The sequence below is a fragment of the Aristolochia californica genome, unplaced genomic scaffold (genome assembly GCF_029961685.1).
Source record: "Aristolochia californica isolate CCGP_79_NKW_82.1479 unplaced genomic scaffold, dmAriCali1.0.hap1 SCAF_4, whole genome shotgun sequence".
Classification (NCBI taxonomy): domain Eukaryota; kingdom Viridiplantae; phylum Streptophyta; class Magnoliopsida; order Piperales; family Aristolochiaceae; genus Aristolochia; species Aristolochia californica.
The window spans coordinates 45163056-45176030 of NW_027182103.1; the positions used below are offsets into that span (position 1 = coordinate 45163056).

The 12975-nt window shown below is 39.8% G+C and overlaps 1 long non-coding RNA gene across 1 annotated transcript; it reads right to left on the reverse strand.

Moving 5' to 3' along the window:
• Positions 1–7685: 7685 nt before the first annotated feature.
• Positions 7686–11329, reverse strand: LOC137963896 (uncharacterized). The gene is made up of 4 exons (XR_011115251.1): positions 11193–11329; positions 10940–11111; positions 8181–8329; positions 7686–8087 (listed from the first exon to the last, which is right to left on the reverse strand). It is a non-coding gene; the product is annotated as an uncharacterized lncRNA (long non-coding RNA).
• Between the last annotated feature and the right edge of the window lie 1646 nt (positions 11330–12975).

Sequence of the window (12975 nt, forward strand, 5' to 3'; positions counted from 1 at the left end):
TAAGGAAAATGATGCCACAGCGCTGCTGTATTTGGGCACATGTACACCAGGACAGGAGAAGGATGATCGTTGGTGGGCAATCGTTGCTTTCGGACTTCAGAGAGAGAAGCTGCCTTCTTCACGACGACCAGGAATTGTAATCTGGTTCACATCCAAACCATAATATCGACAAACAGTATGAGTACTGCTGACCCATTTTTGATTTCATGCGCTCATCTGATTAAACACATGAAGATGACAAGTATAAAAGGAGAGTATATTTGTACTAGACCAGATCGGATTTTTAAATGTTGTGAAAGAACAGAAGGTCAGTTGTAATTTATAACAGATTGAGTAAAAAGAGGAGAGTCTAGATTAGAAGACGAAGGCATGGATTCAAGAAACTATAATTAATGAAAATGGAATGAATACTATATTAATACAAGGGTATATACAGTAGATATGAACAACAAGAACAGAACATTGTAAGGATGAAGTGGGAAGAAGAAGGTGAGGGTCGTAGGAGAAGGGCGGTTGCTTAAGAGGCACGGCTTTTGGTGGAGGACGGAGTGATTATGAGAAGGGCATGAGATTGTTGACCTTGTTGGCGCTTTCCATGGTAAGTAATGGTATTTTGGCTCTGCGTGGGTCTTTATCAGAGGAAGGGAGGGGAAGGAGGGGCAGGTTTTTTGTTAGGTCTATGCATGAGGGAGCCTGCGGAGGAAGAAGAGGAATCTTACTGACGTCGACCCCTTTGGTTTATAAAAAGGAACAATGGAGAAAGTAACACCAAAAAAGGCCCAACACCAACCCTTACTGGAGACCTTTATCTGCCGCATCCCCAACCTCCGAGCAAATCATGGACCCAACCGCTACCCATGTATCGGAAAGAAAAACCTGGTTTTTACGTTTCGCCCGGTACAAGTTAACCATCATCAATGACGCCGATCTGTACATGCATAGACTGTTCTTCTGGAAATGGCATGTCGGCGAGTCCATGAGATGTGAGCGGGGGAACGGGGACGCATGACCAGAGAAGAGCATCAGGCATGCCGGCTCTATGATCACAAATACGCCTCAGATGTGAGAATATGGAAAGAAATTTGAGTGTGAACCGATTCAGGTTGAGTTTGATCTTTGTTCAAATAGAAAAAAAGATTTGGACTTCTTCTTGGTCATAAGCATAAAAACTAAGTGTATCAACTCCAACTATGTATCTGCTTCTACTGATAATTTATGTTCTCCAGAAACATAAAAAATTCTCAGGGATGGCTAAAGTGATGGATCTTATATATATTTTTTAATAAACCCAGTTGACTCAATCCCATGCCAAGATCCCTAGAAGCCTGTAGGCAGTCAATTTCAGTTAGGACCAGTTAACATTGTTGATTGATTAAAGAATGAAACAACCTAAGAGAAAGGTGACTTGACTTGGCCACAATAATCTTCATAGACTTGGAATGAGTTCATCGACTACAAAGGCACTTGGAAGCAATCTCTTCAAAAAAGGAAACAAGGATAGTCCTAGTCCACTTCTCTCACCCCCTTCAACTCAACCCTCTGCCCCTAACCCCACTGAGTAGGTCTTCTCTGAAGATTTTTTTAATCGATCTCGTGCCATCTATTATATGATTTATAACGACGCCATGACTGCAACTGACTTAAGAATTCTTCCTTGAATTGTGCCTCCCATATAAACTAAGTAGAAACTCCGTTTAGAAGGGAGTTCACATCCGATTTGTTTGGTGGGTTTGAATGATCAAGTGATTAGTTTCAAGGAAAGAAAAAAAAAAATTAGTCTGTTAAGGAACTGAAGTGGTTATAAGAGGTGGCGTTTCTTATGTTTAAAAAAGAAGAACGGGAATTCCAGAGTTCACAAATTCTCGGTTCAGAAAAAGATGAAACGGGTCGCCTACTCGGACAAATTTAGGCTTTGGTCATTCAAGGGCGGTTCCATACTGATGCAGGTGGCTGTCCCTCCCAACTCTATTCGTCCACGGCGAAGCGAAGAGTTCTTGGAAAGAGAGAGAAAGAGAAAGGGAAATAATGATTTGAACTTTTTGGCGGAGCTGAATTGAATGGAATAGCTCCAATGAATTGGCAGTGGAGTTAGGAGGTTGTCTTTGTCACCTTTTTCGTTGGTGGGTGCGGTTAAGAAATATGGAAAAGGCAGCAGGACCTCGTCAATTCGCCACACCATGGCTATAGACTCATCGCTCTTCTCACCCTTGTTGTGGGTCTCACAGGATCGTACCCTCAGCCTACCAAATCCAGAGGGGAAAAAATGGCGGATGGAAAGGTGAATGTGAGAGAGATAAGTCCATGTCTGCAACTGAAATAAATCGTAACAGACAAAGCTGCTCCAGGAAAACATTTTCATTTCACGAAGACAAAGACATCATATCGTGATCCTAAGATAAATGTGAGAGATTAAAGAAACGTACCCGGTTGCATTTTTTGGCCCACTTTTTCAGTACAAAGCAATATTCGGAGCTCCTTCTGGATTTACCTCCTTTGACTGCGTCAAGATTCAATGTTCTTGAATCAGACTTTTAACCTTGATGACTACCAGGGCCTCTGATGTTGGATTAAAGTTTCCCCTTTTCTCCATCAATTGAGCTTTTACATGTTTGATCAATTGTTATGATAAAGAAAGGTGTTTTTTGCCAACTCTATTGCGGCCTTTCCGAATCATTTAATCCTTCTTTGTGTTCATCATGATCTGTATCTTTTGCGATATTGCAGGGATTTGGACTGAACTTCTAAGATAATGGGTATAAAAAATCTAAGAGATGATGCGTCTTTAACAGCGGTCAAGGGAGAAGGTGGAGGGCTTTTTCCACTGGGACGCTTCATGCCCCAGGCCGCTGCATCGACGCCTTAAAGTGTGCTACTACTTCCCTTTTTCAGTGATTTCCACGAACAGGTAATCGGCCTACAATTACAACACCCAGATGAACTGATCTGGGTTCTTCAATTTCATTATTCCTCGCTTCAATTATTGACGACTGGCGAACGAGTCAGGATTGACGTTTCTTACCAGGACTGACTCGATTCAATTGAGTAGCTCAATGCAGACCCAACCAGCTTTCTGCTACAATAAGAGACACAAAGCTTGAGCCAATATAATAACAATGCTTTCTCTATTTCTTCCAATCCGTGGTTATGATTATGCCTTGACCTTACACTTCGGAGTCGTCACCCGAGGCCAAAGACTTTCTCCATAGAAGACGCCGCAGCATGATCGTGGGTCGGACCCACAAGCCATAAGAATCCCCTAAGGGAGACGTTGGAGTGGGTTTGCCGGTGGACGGAAAACCCCCGCAAAGACCAGCAGCAGCCATGAGATTGAGGTGGTTATTCCTTCCTGGGTAACGCCTTAAAAGCCAGTCTGTTGCTGCTGTCGCTATTTCGAGGCCACCCGGTGGAGATGATGATGTACGGACCAAGCGTAGTAGCCACTCTAATGGAACGCATCGGGTGCCTACCCAATTAGAAATTTGCTGGTTTCTTCCAAGCCCTTGGCTCAATCTGGAATTTTAACCGCTTTAGCGTATCAATTACTCCAATAAAAAAAAGTTGGAAAAGGACTCTAAATTCCACAAATTACTAATGTGATTACGTTTCCAGAAAAGATCTAGAACATAGGAAGAGGAAGACGAATACCCGCAGTTGAATTTCCAAATAAGAAAATTCAGAAGGCAGGACTATTACGCATTGGATCGGAAAATCGACCAGTTCGACGCTGGTTTTAATCGCCGTACTTGGCTGGTACTGCTTCAACGTACCGTGAAAGAAACAGGCATCACTTTCGTCGTCAATTAACTGTTCTGCATTGGTTCCAACTTCAAGTAGGTGAAGGTGTTCTAGATTTTCTTGCCATAAAATCTCCTCCTCCCGTCAAGAACAGGACGTCGTTTGCTATCCCTTCCTCACCAAACTTAGTTCCCAGTTGATAGAGATTCATTATGACAAGTAGAAGCCTTCCAGGGCGATCTTTTAGCAAAAAATGGAAATGCATGTATAGCAATCAAAATCAACAAACGAAGATCCTATCACGGCGGCGACCGCACTCGTAAGTGGAGTGGCACTTCAGGGGTAACCCCAGCCATCAAACTAGCCTGCTAGATGTGAATCATTGTCAACTTTTTTAGGTCCAAAGGCCAGGCTAATTAATGGAAGCTGTAGTTGATGGATGGTGCAAAGGTGCACTCGACGGGTGACTCTGGTTCACCCTCGCGAGTGCGACATGCCCAGGCAAGATTTGGAGTTGGCACCCTGACAATCAACCGGCACCAACTGCTTTCAAGTTTCAAGTGGATGTAGTAGGAATTCACCTCTTTAGGCCCTGTTTGGAACCCATAGAAAATAAAATAAAATAAAATAAAAAGGGAGAGAAAGTTAATTTATGTTGTTTGACAGTTGAAAATCATTGAAATAAAAAAAAATTTAATAAATTTTATCTCACAAAATGATGACATTCGGAGAGAAAATAAAAGAAAAAACAGACACTTTAAAGAGAAAAAAATCTATATTATTTGGATAATTAGGAGGGGTGGGGGTGAAAGTGAAAGTAAATCACTTGTTTGTGTTAGTCTACGCAATGGAAAATGCAGTGTAAAATACTTATTTGTGTTAGTGTGCACAATATAAAGTGCAGTATAAAGTATTTGTTTGTGTTAGTGTGTACAATAGAAAGTGCGGTGTAAAGTGCAGAGGGATTGTTTATTAAATAAAATATTTTCATATATCTGACTTTGAAAAAATTAAATTAATATTGTTTAATAAATAAAATATATTAAATATAATGATTAAACAAATGATTACTTTTATAAAGTGTGGTATAATGATTAAAAAATATTTAATGGCATTAAAACATAATAGTCAATAATTTTGCCACATCTGAATTGCTAATACATCTCGAAAATACGATGCTCTTGCAAATTGTATTGCAAACTCCCTTTGAGTGTCCACATCATCACCATTATCATTGTCTTTATTTTCATTTGCATTATTATCTTCACAATGTTCTCCACCAGAATCATCACTTGAATCATTTTCTTCATCTTCAAATAAATTCATGTAATATTTCATGCATATATAATTATGCAATACACAGCAAGCAATCACAACTTTTACTTAGGACATCAAAATCAAAAGGGGGAGAATATTTTAATATCTTGAAAAGAGTTTTTAAAGCCCCAAATGTACGCTTGATAGTATTCTGTAGAGATGAGTGTCTTCGGTTAAATAATTCTCTTTTATCCGTAAGATTATTATCTCCAAATTCTTGCAAGTGATAGCAAATCACTCGATAGGGAGCCAAACACCCTAGAAGATTTGCATATCCAGCATCTACCAAATAATATTTGTCTACAATAAAATACATATCTATTATAATCTAATAAAAATAATTATAAATTTAAATAGACTATAAAGAGGTGACATTTACCTTCAAGAACACAAAATTTATCTCGTCTGATTAATGATGATTTCATTACACATGAATCAGTTGTTGATCCCTCCTATCCAGCAAGTATATAAGTGAATTGCATGTCAAATGTACATGATGTCATTATGTTCTGTGAGAGGAAACCTTCTTGTTCTAGAATTTTGCTTGTTGATCAAACGAGATATGTACTTTAATATGAGTACCATAAATTACACCAATACAATCCTAATAAAATAAATTCATTAATACAAACATATATTTGATAGTAATTGAGAATTATTCATCAAACCGCTTTATATTTACCTTAAAATATGGATAATAGATATCGATATTCAAGATCTTTGAACAAGTACCTCTTGAAGATCGTTCGATGTGATCAGAAGAAAAATACTTTACCACTTAAAAATAGTAAATGATACTAAAACATAAAGTAACATAATGATAAAAAACAGAGAACTGAAAATTGAATATAGAAATTGTTAGTTCTTTAGCCTTGTCTACCGGGCCCTCATTTGAACTCATGCTTGCATACATGCCTCAAGAAGAAAAGTTGCCAGTGACTCAGCAATTCTAGAATTTGTACATTTTATAGTGCTTGCAAATATATTCACACTGTCATAGATTACATACACATGAACAGAGCCCTACAATCTTAGATTCCACCTTAAACTCTCAACTCCAAAGTCAACCTGGGTCTTATACCATATACTGCAACCATTTTGTTAAAGCATGACCTACCCTCATCCACCAATCCGGCATGGCTAAATGCATTCAGTACAGTAATAAATGTGACATTGGTTGGACCTATGCCTAATTTTTCCATCTCAAAGAAAAAGCTAAGTGCATCATTAGCCCTACCGTGCATGGCTAGGCCTCCAAAGATAGCGTTCCAAGTTACCACGTTTCGAGCCTCAAATAATTTAAGGGCCTTCTCAATATCACCACATTTTACATATGAATAAAAGCATAACCGAACACCGCATCTAACTTGATCCTATTCTTCTCTGCATAAGCATGCAACCACCTACCCAAATCAAGAGACCCTAGATGTGAAATTTCGGGGAGGTCATCAACTAGTATATATCCTTTAACAAAATGGTCGTAGTATATGAATTTTTTACCAAAAAATCAAAATGGAAGTAACATTATAAATCAAAATCGAAGGGGATAACTCGTGCTGAATGCAGAGGGGAAGGCAACCAAATCAAGAAGAATGATTTCGAACCAAGAAGAACGAACCCTATTTTTTGTCGAATCAAGTGAGAGAGGTTGTAGAGGCAGAAGAACGATTCCGAAAATGGAGCCGAAAATTAAAATAAAAAGTAGAGGAACAATTAAGAAACAATAAGAAGAATAACCAACAATTTTCAGGAAGAAGGGTTTACCTTAGTTTCTTTCAAATCGAGCCAGAGAGGTTGTAAAGGGGGCAGAGAAGTCGCCGAAGGTCATCGATGTTGGGGACGGCGAGAAGAAGAGAGTTAGGGAGCACCAAGGAGAGATTGCAGAGGGGGCGATTGAAATTACCAAAGGTCGCAAGCGAAAGAGGAGTCGAAAAAAAATTTCTCCAAAAAACTTTTGTTCGACAGCCCTCCTGACAACCGATGTAATTGATAGAGGGGAAGTGAATTCAGAACTCGATCCGACTGAATTCACTTTCCCTCGGGTTAAGCCTAAAACGGGGAAAAGTGAATTACATTTATAATTTACTTTCCCTTCCAACTTACATAGGGCGCTAACAGGGGTTTTAGTGTAATACATTTCACTTGGGGGCACTAACAAACTGGTTTTGTCTCTTTTCCAACTAGAAGGCCTTATTTCTTGTGCTTAATGTCGAAATAAAGCTATATTCATGGATCTGATCTTCTCCTTTGAAGCTCATATCTTTCTGTTATAACATATATTAAGAACATTATAAGGAAAATTCGAATATGCGACGTGTCTAAACGGTGAATCAACTCATGCAACTCAGATCGACCAAAAATACCTGTTTAAAGTTTGAATAAACTAGGGTACGTCTCAGAGTTTTGTTAAATTATCTATTCTGAATGTTATCCAGCTTTCCTTTTATCGAATAAAAACCTGTGTGACGAGACATGAAGACATAGACTTCGATTTGGCTTAATACTTAATTAGCAGATAACCTTAGCGTGACGAGACATGAAGAAGTCCAACCATTAAGCTGTCTTAGGAAATCAAAATGACAAATTCAACAAGAAAATACTTTTTAAAGTTTGATGTAAAGTTCTAAGTCAGGCTTGTGCAAATAATGCAAAGATCATGTACAGATTTGGAACTCATTGTTACTTGCTAGGTTACAAAACCAACCAAAGAAAAAGTATCACCTTTGTGTCAATATGAGATCCTGCTAGGACAGTCGTATGAGATCTATCAAGGAAGATAATTTTTATATGCACCAACAGGAAATAAAGAAGCAGAGTCACTTGTGAGCTCAGTTGAAATTGTCCAGCAAGAACTGGGTACACCATTCAACCATCTCACAGTCAATATCTGTATGTGATTAATATAATTGGAAATCTCAACAAGGAAGAACAAAACTGACAAAGAATACACCTGCCTAATCTTATGCATCTCATACTCCTGCCTGAATTTATTTGATTCTCCAGTTTGTTGAAAGAATTCATTGTAAGTCTTCCAACTACAGAAAAATTAAGTAAATAGCATAAGCTAATAATTAGCATTTTCCAAATGAAAATACTAGTCAGGTTGATCACCTGAATTTGAGTCAAACCTGATTTCTGTGCGAAAATTTGTTGCACCCCAACCTCCACTTTTCTTGGTTCAAGTAGCAGTGCCATCTGGTATAGATTGAATTCTCACTGGCAAAGCAAGAACCATATCATTGTGGGCAGCTAGTTCTTCTCCAGAAAGCCTTTTCACCTGTGAGTTTACAATATGCTTAGATATGACCAAGAGGAGATTGCCCATACAAATATTGCTCATCTAGGAACATGGAGGATCATAATATGACCTTCAAATAATAGAAGCGTACTAAACAGCTTTATGAAAAGAAATGTCAAGATATCTAATTATTCAACTCTTTTAGTCAAAAATATGTAATACCGGTGTCAAAAAGATTATGTATGTGAATCACCTTTTTTTTTCTTTTGTCGAAGATGAAGCAAAGAAAAGAAACAAAAGAACCAACTCAGCAGCCCCGAGGGCTGAAAATCAAGACAGAAGCAAGCACGTGAAAGAAGAAGAATTATGGGTACTAGTGCAACCCAAGTATGGGTACTGTCCAACCCAGCATCTGTACTTGGACTCCACTAGCACATATAACCCCCAAGCTTCTACGTCCAACATCGTTGATGGCCCCCTTTAACATAGGTCTTGTTCTGGATCAGCCGATCTTTTGTAGCACATTTTACCTTCATGATAGCTCTCACTCAAGCCCTAGGTAGCCCTTTCTAAATGTCCATCTCTCTGAAATATACTGATCCACTCAATGATGGCTTTCATTTTTAGATCAAATAATCCATTCCGCCTTTATGACAGCTCTTGTTCTGGAAATCAACAGCCTTCTCAATATAGCACACCCTCTCTGAATCAAACATGACAAATGGCACTTGCTCTAATACTAAATATTAGATACCTAAATATAATATGAAAGTACTAGTGGTAGATAATCATGCTCATAAACCGATCCCACATACCATGTTAGCCTAAAACAATACACATACCCCAAGTAAGGCCCCACAAGCACATGACATAGAGATAATTCTGAGTTGAGTGAGTGTATGCCTAATATGCAAGACACAGGATTTAAGCATAAATCATTTAAAATAAAATTCAGGAGCAGCCATTTCCCATTTCTAAAAAACAGATTGAATTTGTTAAATTGTTGGCTGAACCCTTCACCTATCCATCCTATCAATTCTCATGATAAAGTAGCTTCTCAACGTTCTCCACTCTCAACCATACTCTTTAAATCTCTTCTCAACTTACTGTATGACCATTTAACAGTGGTTTGATTGATATAGTTGGTTTCATGAATATGTAACAAAGTTACTTTCTTGGAGGTAAGGAGTTAAAGAAGAAGTGACTAAGTTCCTTGAAGCTAAACCCTAGATAGTTCAGTTAGATAAATCAACTGCTATTTTCATCCATAAAGCACATGAAAACTTTACATGGAATAGTGCTATAAAAAAGAGCTGCCTAAACAATTATGTCCGGTCATCTTCATCAGTAGCCTTAACCCAACTATCTTGGGTCAGGTAAATAAACTCTTTTTCCTACATCTTGATTAATTCTTTGCTAACTCCATCTGTCAACTTTCAATTTTCCTCTCACTAGTTTGGTCAGTGTCATTTTTTTTCTTTTCTGTCAATTATTGTTACTTCTAAATGTTCGCCAAACGCATTTGTTTCTAATTCTCCCTCTCCCAATATACCCACCCCCATCCATGCTAATATCCTCAAACGGCCACGTTCATACCTTAAAAATGATGCTTCCTTGTCCAACAAACAGGTGGTATAATTGTACAGTGTACAGTTTTACCTTGCAAAATGGTTCATATTGTGACTATACACATAACTACAAGTGCCAGTTCACCACATTCAATATCTATTTTATAATCCACATCCTCAACCAATTTACCATTCCAAAATTAAAAAGAAACATATGTCATCCTCCAAATCATTTTGCAGACTGAGGTAGGTAGCCAAAGGAGTCTCCCTTTCACAGCATAGATAATACACATAACCCAAACACCCAAGCTTAAAACCAAGACCCCACATTAAGAAGACCACCAAATGGGGCCTTTGAGCCCCCCCAATTATGAGCCCACAATCTGCATCAGATTCACATTCTCCCGAGTTCTCCTCTACACGTGCAGACCCTGAATTTGAATAAGCACGTCTCAAAAGAGACTAAAGAAATAGAAAGAATGACAAAAGAGACTTGACTAAGGAAAATATTGGTGAAAATTATGAGAACTTCATCTCTTTGGAACAATCTGTGGGTTTGACTAGATGTGTCTAGTAATCTGTATAGGCATCACCATTCTATCATTCAGCCATTTCACATGGACTAAGAGTTGGAAGGTTGGTCACTATCACCAAGATTTATGATGCTTCTAGTATAAGCTAACACAAACAAGAAGATGATCGACCTATTACCAGGATATTGTACAACATCAACTGTTCAGAATATGTTCTGTTCCAAGACAGCTTAACAACATCTAAGGTTGCAACGTTATCACAAACTTGGAATTCGGTCCACGTTCAACTTCCCCTTCATCCAGATGCCAAAGACTAAAGAAAAGGTAGCAACAAATAAAGAACAGATATAGCAAGAAGACGCTCCTTCAATTTAACCGTAGTTGCTAAATCTGTACTACAGAAAATCCGATGATCATCAAGTCCAAACAGAGACCAGATACAAATACACTAAAAGTAGATAGAAATGTGACAAATGCTGGTCAAGCCGTGTGAATTAACGGAAAAGATTATGTCAGCCGCATGTCAAACAAGCGAATTTATACCACACCTATGATGAGGAAATTCAAAAAATCCGTCATCTTATGCAAATGATCCTTTTTAATCGCAAATCGCTGCAATTGTGAAACCTCCTCCATCAATCGAGCCTTGGTACGTCGAATCTCAGCGTTAATAGCTACAGAAGATTCCCAAATTTTCTCCATTGAAGCAGTGTCCGCTTTCTAAATTGAGAGAAGTGAAGATTAGAGCCCTGAAAAACCTAGTGATCAGAGACAAAAGCAAACAAAAGAAAGCACAACGACCTGGAGAGCTGCTTCAATATCTGCTTCCACAGAAGCGTAGAGACGAGCGAACGTATCGTCGCCGGAGATGTTAACTTTTCTCTCTGCTTGTCAACGTCATACTTATCGTATTTCCGGCAGGTCGCAGTCGAGGCGAATCCGAATAAGATGGAGAGGGTCGTCATCTTGACAAAATAAATGATAATTTAATGAATAATAACATTTTAAAAAAATAAATACTTAGGTCGATATGGTAGGGGAGAATCTGATAGACCAATTTTCTAATACCCTCACCAATTATCTTGGATAAGAGCTATTGGGTGTAAGGGAAAAAACTACCGGAGACAATATTTTCGTGATTTGACAATTTGCCTATGTCCACGGAAGTTATAGAGGATTTCATTTCAAATCAATTGATGATCACAATACAATAGGGAGGTTTATCTGTTACAGCAGCAGCGTTATCCCACTGTCTCTCACAGCAACGACTCCCTACTACCTCTACCCGCTGCCCTTGGAATGCCTCCTCGCTACTTTTACTAGCAGCCCTTGCAAAACCTTCTTGCTACCTCTGCCAGCAGCCCTTGGAAAGCCTCTTTGCTACCTCTGCCAACAGTTCCTGGAAAGCCTCTTTGCTGTCTCTACCAGTAGCCCCTGGAAAGCCTCCTTGCTGCCTCTGCTAGTAGCATCGGAACTAGCACCTCTCTGCTGCCTCTCTCAACAGTACTGGAATTAGCGCCTCTTTGTTGCCTCTCCCAGCGGCACCGGAACTGGCGCTTCTCTACTGCCTCTCTCAGCAGCACTGAAATTGGTGCTTCTCTACTGCCTCTCTCAGCAGCACTGAAATTGGCGCCTTTCTGCTGCCCCTCTCAGCAGTACCGGAATTGGCGCCTCTCTACTGCCTCTCTCAACAGCATTGGAACTGGCGCCTCTCTGTTGCCTCTTTTAGTAGTACCAGAACTGGTGCCTCTCTGCTGCCTCTCCCTGCAGCGTCGATCAGACGAGAGTCAGAGGCCGAAACCTCTCTTCCGCAGCTCCCACTGATGCCGATCCTGTTCTTCCGACACCGACGAGACCAAAGCTCACTGCTTTGTCTTCCTAGCAAGACCGAAGCTCACTGCTTCGTCTTCATGGTGCACACACAGGCACAGATACAAAATCCCGGGTTTACCCTTTTTCGACAGCAGTGTCGCTTCTCACGAAGGTGAGAAATCTCATCTCTTCCAGCACCAGCAACGGCAACAGCGTTGTCCTTATTGAGCCTCTCTGGCTACCGAAACCCTCTCTTCTGGTGACGGCCACGGTGTCGCACGATAGTGCTCACGACTCTGAGTCCTCTCTCTGGCACCGGCGATGCTCGTCCCGTGTTGTTCTCTTCCGGGGACAAGCATCGCCTCTCTCTGTCAGTCCCTAGGGAGACATGTATTTGGTTGTGTCTCTATCAATTCCAAAGAGAGATATTGTTTTTCCACTTCGTCTCGGTAAATCCCAATAAGGAAGATAACTATCAACAAGGGAAACTTTATTTTCCTTTGGTCATCCAAGTCCCTTGGACCCACCTCTGACAAATTGCCCATTACTATCTGACAATCTCCCACTTGAAGACTGATTTCAATTTGTCTTCACACATATCGATGCAAACAGCTCTTCCTCAAACAAGATATCCTCTACTTCTACAACTCACTGCCCCTGTCTTCATGCTAGAAGACCAACTGAAGTTGTGCAGTTTCTCAAGTGTAACACCTGGTCAGCTCCCACTTGCCTCTGAGCCCTCTCTACTGCCATCGTTTTTCCCTCATACTTG